Here is a 17,539-nt window from a genome sequence, read left to right on the forward strand (position 1 = left end):
GAGGTACTTACCGGCGGGACCTGGCTCCGCGGGCGGTCTCCGGGATCCTCGGGGGATGCCCCCATGGTGGTCTGGCCCGCGATCAGAGCCCAACGATCCTCGGGCGGGCCTGTGCAGTGGGAGCACTCTATTCCTCCGTGCCAGCTGCTGTAACGGTCCGCGATGGCCGGCGTGGAGATGAACCCCCCCTGCGCATGCGCTATGGTGGTGCCAGCACATGCTGGCGCTCCCGCGCATGCACCAACTCGCGCCGGCCGGCGGAGGCCCTTTGGCACCGGTTGGCATGGCGCCAAGCCCCTTCCGTGCCTGCCGGAGCGGCGCAAACCATTACAGTGCCGGCCTAGCCCCTGGAGGTGAGGAGGATTCCGCACCTTTGGGGCGGCCCGACGCCGGAGTGGTTCACACCACTCCTTCGCGCCAGACCTGCCCGCCATGCCGGTTTCCGAATAATTCTGCCCAACATTTCTTAAATGGTGAATCTTTAAAAAAATTATTTGGATGTGGGTTTTGTTGACTAGACCGGCATTCTTTGCCCATCCCTCAATGCCCTTCAGAAGGTGGTGATGAGCTACCTTCTTGAACCACTGCAGTTTCCCACAGTGCTGTTAGGGAGGCGATTCCAGGATTTTGACCAAGTGACATTGAAGGAATGACGATGTATTTCCAATCAGGATGGTGAGCGACTTGGAGGGGTACGTCCAGTTGGTGCTCTTCCCAGGTTTTTCTTGCCCTTGTCCTTTTACATTGTAGCGGTCATGGGTGTGGAAGGTGCTGCCTAAGGAACTTTGGTGAGTATCTACAGTGCCTCCTGTAGATGGTACACACTGCAGCCACTTTTTGTCAGTGGTGGAGAGAGTGAATGTTTGTGAAAGGGGTAGCAATCAAGTAGCTGCTTTGTCCTGGATGGTGTTAAGCTTCTTGAGTGTTATTAGAGCTGCACTCATCCAGGCAAGTGGAGAGTATTCCATAAAACGCCTGACTTGTGCCTTGTAGATGGTGGACAGGCTTTGGGAAATCAAGAGGTGAGATACTCAACAGATTCCTAACCTTTCACATGCTTTTGTAGCCACGGTATTTATATGTCTCGTCCAGTTCAGTTTCTGGTCAGTGGTAACCCCCAAGATAGTGGGAGATTAAGAGATGGCAATGCCTTTGAATTACAGGTGGTGATGGTTAGATCCTCTCTTGTTGGAGATGGTTAATGCGGGGCACTTGTGTGGGTGCAAATGTTAATAATCACTTGTCAGCCCAAGCTTGGATATTGTCCAGGTCTTGCTGCATTTGAACATGGACAGCTTCAGTATCTGAGGAGTCATGAATGGTGCTGAACATTGTGCAGTCATCTGCGACTATAACCGCCTCTTATGATGGAAGAAAGCTCATTGCTGAAACAGCTGAAGACTTTTGGGCCTAGGCCACTGAGGTACTTCTGCAGTGATGCCCTGAAGCTAAAAGATTGACCTCCAACCACCATAACCATCTTTCTTTGTGCAACCAGTGGCGAGTTTTCCCCCTCATTCCCATTGACTTCAATTTTGGTAGAGTTCCTTGATGCTATACTTGGTCAAATGATGTCAAGGCAGACATTCTCACTTCATCTCTGGAGTTCAGCTCTTTTGGCCATGTTTGAACAAGGCTATAATGAGGTCCGGAGCTGAGTGACCTAGCAGAACCGAAACTGAGCATCACTGAGTAGATTATTGAAGAGTAAGTACCGTTTGATGACCCCTTTCATCATTGTACTGATGATTGAGAGTAAGCTGAAGGAGAAATAATTGGTTGGGTTGGATTTTTCCTGTTTCTTGCGTACAGGACACACCAGGGCAATTTTCTACTTTGAAAGGTAATATGCCAGTGTTTTAGTTGTACTGGAACAGCTTGGCGAAGGGTGCGGCAAGGTCTGGAGTGCAAGTCTTCAGTACTATTGTCGGAATATTGTCAGAGAATGGTGGGAAGTATTAATGTCTAAAGGAACCTGGGTGGCCTTGTTCACAAATCACTAATAGTTAGCTTCCAGGTGCAGCAATCAATTAATAAGGCAAATTACATGTTGCATTGTAGCAAGAGGTTTTGAGCACAGAAGTAGAGATGTCTTGCTGCAGTTATACAGAGACTTGGTGGGAGCTCACCTGGAGTATTGCACACAGTTTTGATCTCTTTATCTAAAAAAATACTCTCCATGGAAGGAGTCCTATGGAGGTCCATCAGGCTAATCCCTGGGATAGCGATACTGCCTTATGAGAAGAGTTGGGGAAACTGGACCTTTATTCTTTAGTTTTGAAGAATGAGAGGTGATATCATTAAGTGTACACCATTCTTAAAGGATGTGACAGGGTAGATGCGGATAGGATGCGTTCCCTGGCTGGTGAGGCTAGAGCCAAAAGGCCCAATCTCAGAATAAGGACCGAGATGAGGAGGAATTTTTTTCACTCAGATGGTGCTAACTCTGTACAATTCTCAACCCCAAGGGTTATGAAAGCTTGATCATTGAGCACATTCAATGACATCAAGCGATCTGGGGATAGCTCAGGAAGATGATATTGAGATAGATGGCCAGGCATGAACTGGTCAAATAACAGTGGGTTAAATGGACTCTGTGGCCTACCCCTGCCCTCATGTTCCTATGTAATATGCAGCATACCAGTCTTGTTGAAATATGTTTGCCCTTTTTTCAATCTGCTAGAATCTCACTGACTCCTTCAATATCACTATAAATGTTTGATAAATCTTCCTGGTCTCCCAAGTGTCATGGAGTAAAACTCATGCATCCCAGTTCTATTTGTTCAATTCAAATCCTTTGCATCTATTTGAAAACTTCCTTTGACTAATATCAAAGTTCTGAAAAAAATGTGAGAGTGCATTTTGTGAGATCAATATTATTACCTGACCTTGCCTGGGCCAGCACATATTAGAAGATTACAAGCACACTATCCATAATCTTGTACTTGTAATATGTGTTGGCTGCATACAAGGTCCAATTAGTAGCCTGGGGACTGCCGAAATGTACCGAGTGAAATGTGTTTAATGTTGGATCTTATACTTTCAAGAAGCAATAAATCATCATGACTTCCTCCTGACACCTCTTATTCTAATACTATGAACGAGTTTTTGACATTATTTTCTACATGTTCTGCTATACCCCATTCCAGTTTTGTCTTGGCCTTTTGATCAGCCCATCCCCTCAACTTTGTAACTGATCTATTCTTTTCCCAAATCCTTTATTTATTTGATTGGGCATTATAATTTATTTTGCTCTTAATGCACTTATAAAATTCACATCATATAATTGAAATTTGTATTTTTATGTTCAGTAGGACATTCCTGAAAAACACAGCATGTTACAGAGAAGCAACATTGTTAAGGTAAACCTACTAAGTGTATTTTGAAAGCTGTCCTCCCAAACTATTCCAAATCTGTGCTGAATGTTAATATATTTTTACAAAATCACAACAAAACTCATGAAAGATGGTTGTTCATATAGAGTGTCACTGTGACACTACCAGGTTGATGCAATCAAGAAATCATGCAGACTATAGTCAGATCAAAGATGTTCACATTTTAGTCAACCTTGGAAGCCTCGAAGAATCCTTCCAAAAACAGAGTCAACTTATACCCCGAGAATAAGATGAACCGCCAGCATGGGTGGTTGCCAATTTGAAATGACACTGACAACTGGTACAAAGAGTGTGCATATTCTTGAACTTCTGTTCATCTTCAGAACACAGCCTGCATAGCCTGCTTGATCTCATGTGCCTGTTTATAAGCTGCTGGTGGGTAAAAGGTACATTTGTTGAGATGAAAAATTGAGGCTGACTACAAAAGTGAGTATAACATGCTGTAGCTGAAAAGAGAATGGTTTATATGCCAAGTATGTGCAAAAACATAATTTTGGGGGCCAGTAAAAAGGGGTCATCTGAAAAGCCGGGTCAACTTATATGCCACAATTTATAGTAAATTGATAGTGTTGGAAAACAAAAAGGTTTTATATGTGTATGGGTAAACATTAGAAATATGGTATAGTTTTTGGTGTAGTTAATTTAATGTTTCTGTGCCTGGAAGGGACCTCTAGTTGGATTCATGCATGTGTGGGGTTGGTTTCAGTTCCAACTGGGATTCTTTTGTGATAAAGAGGGCTATGGCATGAAAATTCCTAGGCCAGCAGAGTCATGCACGCGTTGCTTAGCAACTACAGGCTCTTGTAGGGTAAAGCAAAAAGCTTTCCTTTCTTCTCAGTTTTTTAACTGAAAAGCCAGGGTGGTTGCAGTTAGACAGCCAGAGAGAAACATCTCTCAGCTCTGCTCAAGGCAAGAGAAGCTGTAAGAAGCTGCAAGAAAAAAAGGTCCAGAGAAACTAAAGGACAGTTGGTTCTAGAAACCTAGAATTAGAGCAGGATACTGTTCATGGGCACCACAGACAAAGCTGAGAAGGAATTGGCTGGTGAGAATATACGTTTCTAAAGGTTTCTAAAGCAATCCTAATGGTTTCTAAAGTAATCATAAAGTGTGGAATGTCTTACCATAGTGTGAAAAACAAATTAAAAGTATTTGGAAAAACAACATTGACTGGATATCAGAGTTTGTGCAATGATGGAAGTCAGTCGAGACAAAGAAATCCTTAAAGGGGTTGATGTAAATCCTGGAGTTGATTCATGGGTAAAAGTGGAGTGGAAGCTCTGTTTACAAGTCTTTTGAAAAACGTGGACTGGAATTTGGAATGCAAGCCGCTAATGGCGATGATATACCATCAATTCACAGCAAGACCATATGAACAAGTGAACGAAGGCTTTATTACACAAAGAACTAGCCTGCCAGTGACTTCTGTACAAATAAGCGCCTCCTACTGGGCGCAGGACTATATACCGTCCCGGGGGGGCGGAGCCAGAGGCGGAGCCCACCGGGGTTCCAGCTCAATCCTTAAAGGTTAACGGTTACACAGGCACCACATCTCCTGGTGAATACATTTCGGCACATTCACCCCCTGTTTAAAAAAAACAAAAGTCCGGCGGGGGTGACGTGGGTCAAATGTCCAGTCTACCCAGAGGCCGGATCGTCCTTTCAGACCTCTTCAGCTCTGGCGGTGTGGCGGGCACGGACATCGTAGATAATGGTGACTCCGAGAGCGTGTTGTTCGGAGCTTCCACCCGGCGTGTCGGAGACGGTTGCGGGATAGTAGTGGTGGCTGCTGTGAAGGCGCGGGGGCAGTGCAGGTGCGGGGGGTGGTGTAGACGTGGGAGGACACAAGAGCCCCAGGGGGCGAAAGAGACACGGTTGGTGGCAGTAGGCGATGCTGGGATGCAGGGGGGGCGCGTTGGCAGGGGTACCAGTGGGCGCCAGGTCCCGTAGGGAGACTGTATCTTGCCATCCGTCTGGGTGCGTGACGTAGGCGTAATGGGAGTTTGTGTGCAGCAGCTGGACCCTCTTGACTAGGGGGTCAGTCTTATGGCTCCTCACATGCCTCCGGAGAAGGACAGGCCCCGGAGTTGTCAGCCAGGTTGGAAGCGAGACCCCGGAAATGGACTTCCTGGGGAAAACAAACAAGCGGTTGTGAGGGGTCTCATTCGTGGCCATGCAAAGGAGCGACCTAATGAAGTGTAGCGCCTCGGGGAGGACCTCCTGCCAGCGGGGAACTGGGAGACTTCTAGACCGGAGGGCAAGAAGGACGGCCTTCCATACCGTTGCGTTCTCCCTCTCCAACTGTCCGTTGCCCTGCGGGTTGTAGCTGGTAGTCCTGCTCGAGGCGATGCCTTTACCGAGCAGGTACTGACGCAGCTTATCGCTCATAAACGATGTGCCCCGTCACTGTGGATGTATGCAGGGAAACCGAACAGTGTGAAGATGCTGTGCAGGGCCTTTATTACTGTGGCCGAGGTCAGGTCGGGGCAAGGGACGGCGAAAGGGAAGTGGGAGTCCTCATCAATGACGGTCAGGATGTACAGATTGTGGTTGGTGGATGGGAGTGGCCCCTTGAAGTCGATACTGAGGCGCTCAAAGGGCCGGGAGGCCTTTACCAGATGGGCCTTCTCTGGCCGATAGAAGTGCGGTTTGCACCCCGCGCAGACTTGGCAATCCCTGGTCATGGCTCTGACCTCCTCGGTGGAGTAGGGCAGATTGCGGAACTTAATAAAATGGACAAGCCGGATGACCCCTGGATGGCAGAGGTCGTTGTGGAGATTCCGCAGTCGGTCCTCCTGCGCGCTGTCGCAAGTACCGCAGGACAGGGCATCTGAGGGCTCGTTGAGTTCCCCAGGACGGTACTTAATATCGTAAGTGTAGGTGGAGAGTTCGATCCTCCACCTCAAGATTTTATCATTTTTAATCTTGCCCCGCTGTGCATTGTCAAACATAAAGGCTACCGACCGTTGGTCGGTGACGAGGGTGAACATCCTACCAGTTAGGTAGTGCCTCCAATGCCGCACAGCTTCCACAATGACTTGCGCCTCTTTCTCGACAGAGGAGTGTCGAATCTCGGAAGCATTAAGCGTTCTAGAGAAGAAGGCTACGGACCTGCCCGCCTGGTTGAGGGTAGCAGCCAGGGCGATTTCTGACGCATCGCACTCCACCTGAAAAAGGATGGACTTGTCCACCGCATGCATGGCGGCCTTAGTGATATCGGCCTTGATGTGGCTGAAGGCCGAGCGGGCCTCAGCCGTCAGGGGAAACGTAGTGGTCTTAATAAGTGGACGGGCCTTGTCCGCGTAGTTGGGGACCCACTGTGCGTAGTATGAGAAAAGCCCCAGGCACCGTTTGAGGGCCTTGAGGCTGTGGGGGGCGCATGCGGTCGGGATCGGGCCCCAGGACTCCGTTTTCCATGACATAGCCGAGGATGGCTAGCCGTGTTGTGCGGAAAACGCACTTCTCCCTATTACATGTGAGGTTAGGGGATTGGGCGGTTTGGAGGAACTTCTTAAGGGTGGCGTCGTGGACCTGCTGGTCATGGCCGCAGATGGTGACATTGTCCAAGTACGGGTATGTAGCCCGCAGCCCATACTGGTCCACCATCCGGTCCATTGTTCTCTGGAAGACCGAGACCCCATTGGTGACGCCGAAAGGGACCCTGAGGAAGTGGAAGAGTCGGCCTGCTGCTTCAAAAGCCGTGTAGTGGCGATCTTCCAGGCGAATTGGGAGCTGGTGGTAGGCCGACTTCAGATCCACCATAGAGAAAACCCGGTATTGCGCGATCTGGTTGACCACCTCCGCAATGCGGGGGAGGGGGTACGCATCCAGTTGCGTGAACTTGTTAATGGTCTGGCTGTAGTTCACCACTATCCGGTTCTTTTCCCCAGTCCTGACAACCACCGCTTGAGCTCTCCAGGGGCTGTTGCTGGCCTCGATAACCCCCTCTCTCAAGAGTCGCTGTACCTCTGACTTCATGAAAGTCATATCTTGTGCACTGTACCGCCTGCTCCTGATGGTGACGGGCTTACAGTCGGGGGTGAGGTTCGTGAAGAGCGAGGGGGTGGGGGGCGACCTTAAGGGTCGCAAGGCAACATACCGTGAGGGGGGGTAAGGGTCCGCCGAACTTCAGAGTCAGGCTTCGGTGAAGTCCAGTCCAAGCAGTAGAGTGGCGCAGAGGTGAGGGAGGACATACAGCTTAAGAAGGGCATACTTAGCGCCCTGTATCGCGAGGTTCGCGACATAGTACCCCCGGATCCGGACCGAATGGGATCCGGAGACGAGGGAGATCGTTTGAGATGCGGGGTAGATGTGCAGGGAGCAGCGCCTTACCGTTTTGGGGTGTACAAAGCTCTCTGTGCTCCCGGAGTTGAAGAGACAGTGGGTCTCGTGCCCGTTGACCCGGACGACCATCATGGAACTTCTCAGGTGCTTCGGCCGCGACTGGTCGAGGGTGACGGCGCCGAGCTGCGGGTAATCAGTGTAGTCGGAGGAATCTGGGTCATTAAATGGCGGCCCCCATGAGTCATACGTGTCGGATTGAGCTGAAGATGGCCGCCCCCACGAGTTGCACGTGGCTGATGCCGTGTCTAAAGGGGGCATTTCCGGCAGGCACGCAGCCGCATTACGGGGTCTGCGGGCCTGTGAGTCCACGGGTCGGACCTGAGGAGCTTTCGGCTTCTGGGCTTTCAATCTGGCAAGACAGACTCTGGCGAAGTGACCCTTTTAGCCGCAGTCGTTGCATGTCGCTGAGCGGGCTAAGCAACGCTGCCGTGGGTGTTGGCCCTGGCCGCAGAAGTAGCACAACGGTCCCCCGGTCTGGGCGGGCAGCCACGCGGCACAGGCCTGTGGCGTGGCCAGGTATGGCTATATCCGCGTCGGCGGGGCCCACGTGGGGCTCGCTGGGTCCGCGGGGAATGCGCTGAGGCTCTGGTAGGCCACTTCTAACGAGGTGGCTAATTTTACCGTGTCCTGCAGGTCGGTAGCCCCATTTTCCAGCAGTCGCTGCCTGACATAATTAGAGCGGACCCCAGCCACATAAGTGTCCCGGATCTGCAGCTTCATGTGCTTCTCAACTGTCACGTCTTGATAATTACAGTTTCTGGCGAGTTGGGTCAGGTTTCCCAGATATTCGTCCAGAGATTCTCCTGCACACTGCCGGCAGGTAGTGGGAAAATGCTGCGTGAACACCTCGTTTACAGGCTTGATGAAGCGCTTCTTCAGAATCGCGACCGCTGCCTCGTACGTGGCCGCCTTTTCGATCAAAACTGAAATTCGATGGCTCGCCCGGGCGTGGAGGACGTGCAGCTTGCGAGCTTCGGGGATAGGTGCTTCAGAGGAGCCGAGGTAGGCCTCGAAGCAGCTGAGCCAGTGAGAGAAGATCCCCTTGGCTTCTGGGGCACGGGCATCTAAGTCGAGTTTTTCTGGCTTGAGAGCGGCGTCCATAGTGACGTTGTTTGTGTAATAAATTGATATACCATCAATTCACAGCAAGACCATATGAGCAAGTGAACGAAGGCTTTATTACACAAAGAACTAGCCTGCCAGTGACTTCTGTACAAATGAGCGCCACCCACTGGGCGCAGGACTATATACCATCCCGGGGGAGGAGCCAGAGGTGGAGTCCACCAGGGTACCAGCTCAGTCCTTAAAGGTTAAAGGTTACACAGGCACCACATCTCCTGGTGAATACATTTCACCACAGGAGAGCATGGTTATGAAAGAAAATTTTAAAGGGTGTTTTGGGGATTAGAGTTTAGAAACTCTTATATGACAATCGCCTGGGGGGGGGGGGGATTCTGGGGATGCATCCGCAGACCTTCGCTTGGGGTTTCAAAGTGGAGTGTGTATTTGACTACAGGCATCTTGTGTGTGTCAAAGAGACATTTTGTATTAATGAGACCATTGTAGTTTTAACTGTACTTTGTCATCCGTGTTCATCTTAATACCTTTGTGTACAGAAGATCATTGATGAAGCAGATGAAGATGATTGTCTCCAGAATCCTATTCTGAGGAATACCTGTTGCATTGCCCTGGGACGGATAGGATTGGCTTCCAACAACCACAAACATCTTTGTTTGTGCAAGGTTGACTCCAATTCGTGGAGAGTTTTTCCTCTGATTCCCATTGACTCCAGTTTTGCTCGGTCTCCTTGATGCTACACTAAGTCAAATGCTACTTTGATGTCAAGGGCAATCACTCTCACCTCACCTCATTTATCTATCCGCCACTGCTACTATGTAAATCCTTTGTGATGATCTGTAAGATAGTAGCCCGCACTGCATCCATCGGGTTAACACATGCCTGACAGACATTCATAGATCTGTTATTCCACTTTGCCAGGGATGTGAACATAAAACACAAGGGAGAATTAGAGGGCATTGTTGCTAACTTTTGGTTGGTTCAATTAGCTCTGTTTTATAACCTTTGCTCTAGAGTCAGCAGGTATCTTTATGATACCACCACGAGGTTCAAGTTCAAGTAATGATCAATAACTCAATGCACCAATTAGTAAGATTCAAATCAAAGCACATTTATTATACACAGTAAATCGCTACTCATGCATAAACTCTACTTTCTAAGCTATTTCTATCACTAACAGGCCAATACTTAACTTCGGACTGGCCCACCAGGTCAGGGGAACAAACGGCCTTTCATTCGGGTTCTGAGTCTGCGGGATTCAAAGCTGGTATGGACTGGTAGCTAGGAGCGCTTATCTCGTAGCGAGCTTTAACTTGAAACTTACGTTCTTGAAGGCCGCCGGACAGGTCACTGTCAAGGGTTGCTTCGTGTTGCTGAGTGACCCTGTCAAGAAGGACAATTTGAACTTGGGGGCTTTACTTTATAGTCCCCAGGGGCTTCCCGACTTTCGGGGCGGACCCCGTACCTGGTTTCAAGTGATTGGACTTCGTTCCAATCGCTTGGTTCGATTTCTCCAATACTGGAGCTGTTCCCTGATCGTTGGGCAGTCTTTAAGTGTCCGTTAACCTCTTTTGTGTTGGCTCCTGCTGGCGCCGAAGAGTCTGGCTTGGCCTTGTTTACCTCAAATGTTCGATTGTTCCCGGGGATCGCTCATTACTATGTAGATGGCTGCTACATTACTATGCAGATGGCTGCTTGTATCGATGCTGTCTGGGTTTTTGCAGAGCCTAATACGCCGTAAACTTGCACCTGCTAGTTTTTGCCTGTGTTGGCTGAATTTCCCTTCAGCCTTTGCTGTTCTCCATTTTAAGTCGGGAAGTGGCCAACTCAGGTGGCTACAGCATTGTCTCGACAAGAAAAGGCCACAGAAACAGTGATGTTTCTGCAAACCTAATCATCAGAGATTGAAGACTGACACTTCAGAACTGCCTGGTGATAGAATTAAATATCCAAGACCCAAATTTCACATAAAACTCAGTCATGTTGACTTGATTACACCAAAGCGTGAATTGAGATTATCTTAAATATGCTCAGCGGCAACATTTTTACATTGCCAGCACTAAATATTATCACAATCATCTCTTGCCAAGGACATTTATGCATATAACTGTAGTCTGTGGACTTCCCACACTGTAGTTCCTTACAGGAGATAATTTTTTCTGAGCGAGCTGCAGGACACATGTGTAGATATCTACACATTGGACGAAATTTGATGAGGCCTGTGTGACGAGACAGGAGATTGGGGCACTGAAAAATCAGGACTGGATTTAGGTGGAGGGGGGTGAAGTGCTCATCACCTTACTTGCACCATGGCATTCTGCCGGCGTTGGAAAGGTGGAGATAGCCCTCCTACCCCGAGGCCACTTGTGCCACTTAAGTCGTGAATCAAAGGCCTCTTCCCAATACTGTTAGCATTTTACCAGTTGTGGAGGAGACCTCTGCTACATAAGGGGATTGCAAGGTAAAATCTGAAGGTCTCCCTGAAGGCTGGGGATAGGACCTCCAAAATGGGCACCTTGATGCTCATGGAGGGACTCCCCCACTACCACTCCCTCAGCATCCCCTCCCCCTCCCCCCAGCAGCAGCAATAGTTGCCCCATCAGCAACACCCCCCTAGCCCTCACCAACCACCCTCTCACTGGCTGGTCTTGGTGACTCCTGTCCCCCACTTACCAGGCTGCGCAGTTGAGGTCAAGGCTGCTTCTACCAGCTGGGTGCAGCCCCAGCAATGGCCACTGATCCTAGTGGTGCTCCTGGGTCTGTAGAGCTGCCAGTGCTCCCACTGGCTGGCAGCTCTTCCCAGTAGGTTATCCCTTAAAAGGACAGCAGCCGAGACAGCAGTTAATTCAGTCAAGGATGTCTCAGAGTGGCTGCAGGGATTTCTGGAGGAGGAGGGAGAAGAGCCAGCTGTCGTGGTTCATATAGGTACCAACGATATAGGTACAAAATAGGATGAGGTCCTACAAGTGATATTTAGGGAGTTAGTAGTTAACGAGTATGTACCGCGCATGGGGGCAATGGGACCCTGTGTGAGAACCTCTCTGGCTACATCGAGGGCATCTTGAAAAACATCATACGTCCTATCGTATCAGGCAATGGGACCCTGTGTGAGAACCTCTCTGGCTACTTTGAGGGCATCTTGAAACCCATCGTACAAGGAAGCCCCAGCTTCTGTCGCGACACGCGGACTTCCTACAGAAACTCAGCACCCATGGACCAGTTGAACCAGGAACATTCTTCGTCACAATGGACGTCTCGGCACTCTACACCAGCATTCCCCATGACGATGGCATTGATGCAATAGCCTCAGTACTCAACACCGACAACTGCCAATCTCCAGATGCAATTCTGCAACTCATCCGCTTCATTCTGGATCACAACGTCTTCACCTTTGACAACAGGTTTTTCATCTAGACACACAGAACAGCCATGGGGACCAAATTCACACCTCAATACGCCAATATCTTCATGCACAAGTTTGAACAAGACCTCCTAATCGCATACGACCTTCAACCAACGCTATACACCAGATACATCAATGACGTTTTCTTTCTTTGGACCCATGGTGAAGAATCACTGAAGCGACTACACGATGACATCAACATATTCCACCCCACCATCAGACTCACCATGGACTACTCTCCAGAATCGGTTGCATTCTTGGATACAAGCATCTCCATCAACGACGGACACCTCAGCACTTTGTTTTCCCGCAAGCCCACGGATAACCTCACGAGGCTCCACTTCTCCAGTTTCCACCCTAAACATATTAAAGAAGCCAGCCCCTATGGACAAGCCCTCTGTGTATATAGGTTCTGCTCAGACGAGGAGGAGCGTAACAGACATCTACAGACGCTGAAAGATGCCCTCGTATGAACGGGATATGGCACTCGACTTATCGATTGACAGTTCCAACGCGCCACAGCAAAAGCCCGCACCAGCCTCCTCAGAAGACAAACAGAGGACACAACCGACAGAGTACCCTTCGTCGTCCACTACTTCCCCGGAGCGGAGAAACTATGACAGCTTCTTCACAGCCTTCAACACATCATCGATGAAGACGAACATCTTGCCAAGGCCATCCCCATACCCCCACTATTTTCCTTCAAACAACCGCGCAACCTCAAACAGACCACTGTTTGAGCAAACTACCCAGCCTTCAGGAGAACGGCGACCACGACACCACACAACCCTGCCATGGCAACCACTGCAAGACGTGCCAGGTCATTGACATAGGTACCACCATTACACGTGGGAACACCACCCACCATGTATGCGGTACCTACTCGTGTGACTTGGCCAACGTTGTCGACTTCATAAGCTGCAGGAAAGAATGTCCCGAGGCACGATACATTGGTAAGACCATGCACACTCTGCGACAATGGATGAACGGACATCTCGCGACAATTGCCAGGCAGAAATGTTCCCTTCCAGTCGGGGAACACTTCAGCAGTCAAGGGCATTCAGCATCTGATCTTCGGGTAAGCAGTCTCCAAGGCGGCCTTTGGGACAAGCCTCAACGCAGAATCGCCGAGCAGAAACTTATAGCCAAGTTCTGCACACATGAGTACAGCCTCAACCAGGACCTGGATTCATGTCTCATTACATTCACCTCCCACCATCTGGCCTGGGCTTGCGAAATCCTACCAACTGTCCTGGCTTGAGACAATTCACACCTCTTTAATCTGTGATTATCCCTCTCTCCAGTCGCACCATCTGAACCTGTAAAGACTTAATTATCTGCAATGACTCACATTCAAAGTATCATCTTGCATCATTGACTTTGCCAATATACGTGGTTGTGGAACCCACCTCTTCACTCACTTGATGAAGGAGCTGTGCTCCGAAACCAATGATTCAAAACAAATTTGTCGGACTTTAACCTGGTGTTGTAAGCCTTCTTACTGTGGCCACCCCAGTCCTACGCTGGCATGTCCACATCTTGAATATAATAGAAAAGGCTTTCCTTGTTCCATTGATATATCATTATACTGGTGAAAGAGTTTGGAATTCACCATGATACAGAAAAGAGCATATCTGCAGGGTATTTCATGTTGAAGTGTATTTTATGTGATTTGGCATATCCCTGCCTACAAACCTTAACATTTCCTACTACCTGGTTAAACTTTCAGCATATCGATCTCTCCAGTAAATACTTAAAGTCTTTTGTCTCAGGAGGTCTTGAGCTGGAGAAGGCATTTATATGGAAAACTGAATTATCTTGCTTGAGTTACTTTTCCTATTGGATCTGTCATCAGATCACTCATTATGGACTTGAGGCACTTGCCTCCTATTGCTGTCACTCTGGAAGTGATGGTCTTACATCTTTCATAGGAATAGGAGTCATCGATATGATCTTCATACCACCTGAAAAAAGTGAACAACTTCATGACCTGTAATTGCTGTTTATCAAATGAAAAGACGAGATCAGCACAAGGGTTCTTTAACAAGCTAGTACAACCCTCTCGAAGGATAGCTTTGTAAATTCTTACACCATTTTAGATAATGGCTTTGAAAGTGTTTTAATAAGCATTCACATGGTGGGCTTAAAAAGAGATGCAAAGGTAGCCCGTAAAACATTCTCAATGTCTCTATCTATATCTGTAAGAATGTGCCACTGGATAGGAGAAGATGGTACATCACTCTGATGGTGTTCTTCGCTTTGTTAAAAGATGCCTGTGTGCAATGGAATAGAAGAGAAAGGAACCTAATCAGACTACCCCATAGTGTGAACTGCGTAGGTTCACCCTCAAAGGGTGGCACGGTGACATAGTAGTTAGCACTGCTGCCTCACAGCACAAGGGACCCAGGTTCGATTCCGGCCTTGGGTGACTGTGGCGTTTGCATGTTCTGCCCTTGTCTATGTGAGTTTCCTCCAGGACCTTCGGTTTTCCGCCACAGTTCAAAGATGTGCAGGTTAGGTGCACTGGACATGCTAATTTGCCCCTTAGTGTCCAAAGGTTACAGAGTAGTGGGCCTAGATAGGGTGCTCTTTCGGAGGGTCGATTGAGTGGACTCAATGGGCAGAATGGCCTCCTTCTGCACTGCAGTGATTCCATGATTCAAAGGATTGATTTGCTGTGGGGTGAAAGAAAGTTCCAATATAACAACAGAGTAATAAGATTTGCTGTTATTACTTTGCAACTGCTCAAACAACCCAGGAGCTTGCAGCCAATAATTAATTCAAGGTTCATGGAAAATCCCAGCCCACATTAATGGGACAAAAGCAGGAAGGTATGAGTGCTAGCTGCTGTAAAAAAGTTGCAAGGCAAATATCACAATAGGGTCATGTATGGAATCAAACAATCGTTAGATTTTAGAAATCATTTAGAGAGTATTTTAAATGCATGTTTCAGCTATTTCCATGACGATTGATGTCTTTGACCTAGATTTAGTTTGGTTGCCTTTTCCTGTATTGCTTCTAATAGTATACCTGGCACGGATATCAGGATCGTTTTTAAGTCTCCGAAGCTTGTTAATGTTGGGGTTGTCATGATATCCCATCATAGCTCCAGAGAGAAACTGGCAGGAAACACAAAGAAATAGTGGGTGGAATTTTTGTCAGTGGTGTGTCGTTTGCGATGGCAGACCAGAAATGTGTGGCACTTCAGTTCTCTTTTTCCCGTTTCCCATGTGATTGCAATTGTAAACTTGAAATGCCGGCGGCGTGCCTGGGAGATGTGTGATTCTGTGGCGGGACAGCTTTTCAGTGGTGAAAGCTGGGGCGGGATTCTCCGACCCCCCGCCGGGTCGGAGAATCACCGGGGTCTGGCGTGAATCCCGCCCCCGCCGGGTAGGGGAGAATCCCGCCCCTCATGTCAGCTGACAGTGCTGCAGTTATGGGCAGGTTATAAAAGAGCCTGCTGGTCAGGCAGGGAAGCTCTGCATCACAGCCAAAACGCACCTGCCCACAACTCCATTGCCATTAACATAAGTGCACAAAGTTGGCATGGGTATATTTTTTTTCCAAATTTAAGTTTCACATGTAAATATTTCACCTTACATTGGACACGGTAGCACAGTGGTTAGCACTGTTGTGTCACAGCGCCGGGGTGCCAGGTTCGATTCCCGGCTTGGGCCACTGACTGTGCAGAGTCTGCACATTTTCCCAGTGTCTGCGTGGGTTTCCTCCGGGTGCTCCGGTTTCCTCCCACGAATCCCAAAAGACGTGCTGTTCATAATTTGGACATTTTAAATTCTCCCTCTGTGTACCTGAACAGGCGCTGGAGTGTGGCCACAGTCGACCTGTGCATGTTTCACCGGCTTCACAAGTGGAGCATGCCGCTGCAATTCTGAGATACCAGAGTGAGGCTGGCAATCTATAAGAGGGAACCATTGAAGATCATGGGTGTGGTGATATGCATCACTGTAAACACACAAGGGATTCATGCAAATACACTAAGACTGAGTAAACACTAGAGGGAGCACCAGAGACATCATGACACACAGACATTCAACCAATAGGTCAGTAAGATAGGACATGACCAATGGGCAGTCAGGACACACCCAGTGGTGACACTACCACAAGGGGGCTACCCATATAAAAGGACAGGGCACACATGTTCTTTCTTTTTCCACAGGTGACACTTAGAGACACAGGGGCAGATCAGGAAGCATCACACCCACGCATGGATTAGAGCAGACTGGTTAGTTAGACTGAGTTACTATAGTAAGATCAGCAGGAGAGTCGAACTCAAGTAGGAGAATTGTTAACTGTTCAATAAGTGTGTTAAACCTATCTCCAAGTCTGAACCTTCCTTTGTCAGAGTATACATCAAGAAAGCAGCTTATGCTACATGAAGAAGCATAACATAATATGGTAACAGTTAGTGACCTGTTGAATCCCTATAGTTCAACTCAACATATCCGTGACTACCAACAACAGCACTGTTATAACCTGCCTACTTACCATTGGCTGGGGACTAATGACTATCCCACAATCCTGTGGGAGTATGAGCTTCCCCAATGAGGGGGGGCGGAGAAACCACTAGTAAACTCCTAGTATAAATAAAGCTGGCCAGTTCAGGAACCAGCAAGAAGGAGTATGTAGCAAGGGAAGTTACTGCTACTGTTATGTATATATGTTATAGTAAATAAATGTTATTACTTTGTATCCTTAAAACTCGTGCTGGATTCTTCGTGGCCCTTACAAAACTGGTGATGAAGGTTAAAGTGAATAGCTGTCTACGCTGCTGAAGCCACCTCCCTGGATTTTTGTTGGATACAGGTTGGAAGTTGTTTCTATTATACCATGCCTCTGTACGGACGATTGGATGTTTTTGATGCTGCGCTGGAAAGCTGGAACCAGTACACACAACGGATGCGTTACTATTACCGGGCAAACAATATCACCGAAAACGAGCGCCAGGTGGTCATATTGCTCACCGCCTGTGGCCCGCATACGTTTGGGGTGATTAGGAGCCTTACGTACCCAGCTGCGCCGGACACCAAAACGTTTGATGAACTTGTGAATATAGTGGGGAAACACATTAACCCAACCCCGTCCACGATAGTCCAGCGTTACCGGTTTAATACCGCTGAGAGGACCCCTGGAGAATCCCTTGCCGATTTTCTATCCAGGCTACGCAGGATTGCGGAGTACTGTGACTATGGTGAGACCTTGTCAGAAATGTTACGCGACCGTTTGGTTTGCGGTATTAACAATGCGGCCACCCAGAGAAAGTTGTTAGCGGCGGAGCCAACATTGACTTTTCAACAGGCCATTC

Source organism: Scyliorhinus torazame, chromosome 3, assembly GCF_047496885.1.
Source record: "Scyliorhinus torazame isolate Kashiwa2021f chromosome 3, sScyTor2.1, whole genome shotgun sequence".
NCBI classification, from domain to species: Eukaryota; Metazoa; Chordata; class Chondrichthyes; order Carcharhiniformes; family Scyliorhinidae; genus Scyliorhinus; species Scyliorhinus torazame.